The following is a 270-nucleotide window of genomic DNA, read 5'->3' on the forward strand; positions in this document are numbered from 1 at the left end:
CCCCCCCCCCCGGTGTGTCCTCTTTTTTGAAAGTTCAAATATGGTAACCCTAATGGAATCGAATCTGTGTGCCCTTACTCTGAGGAATACAGGGGGCTCAGATGTGCGTGAGAGAACCTGCCCTCTGCTCCCACCCAATGCAAGGCTGAGGCTCCCACTGGAGTAAGAGGTGTTGAGTTCGGAACCCGGCTGTGCTCCTCACACCCAGTAAAAGTAAGTGGGCCTACAGGAGAAACTGGTTTGTCCCACCCTAATGCAGGAGGCCGGAGG

At 54.8% G+C, this 270-nt stretch overlaps 1 protein-coding gene across 1 annotated transcript in view; it reads right to left on the minus strand.

The window, feature by feature from the left end:
- LOC113407914 (LYR motif-containing protein 4-like) overlaps window positions 1–270 on the minus strand; it is a 123977-nt gene that overhangs the window by 123367 nt on the left and 340 nt on the right. The window lies entirely within an intron of this gene.

The sequence above is a fragment of the Terrapene carolina genome, unplaced genomic scaffold (genome assembly GCF_002925995.2).
Source record: "Terrapene carolina triunguis isolate 2854851 unplaced genomic scaffold, T_m_triunguis-2.0 Scaffold55, whole genome shotgun sequence".
In the NCBI taxonomy this organism is placed as follows: Eukaryota; Metazoa; Chordata; order Testudines; family Emydidae; genus Terrapene; species Terrapene triunguis.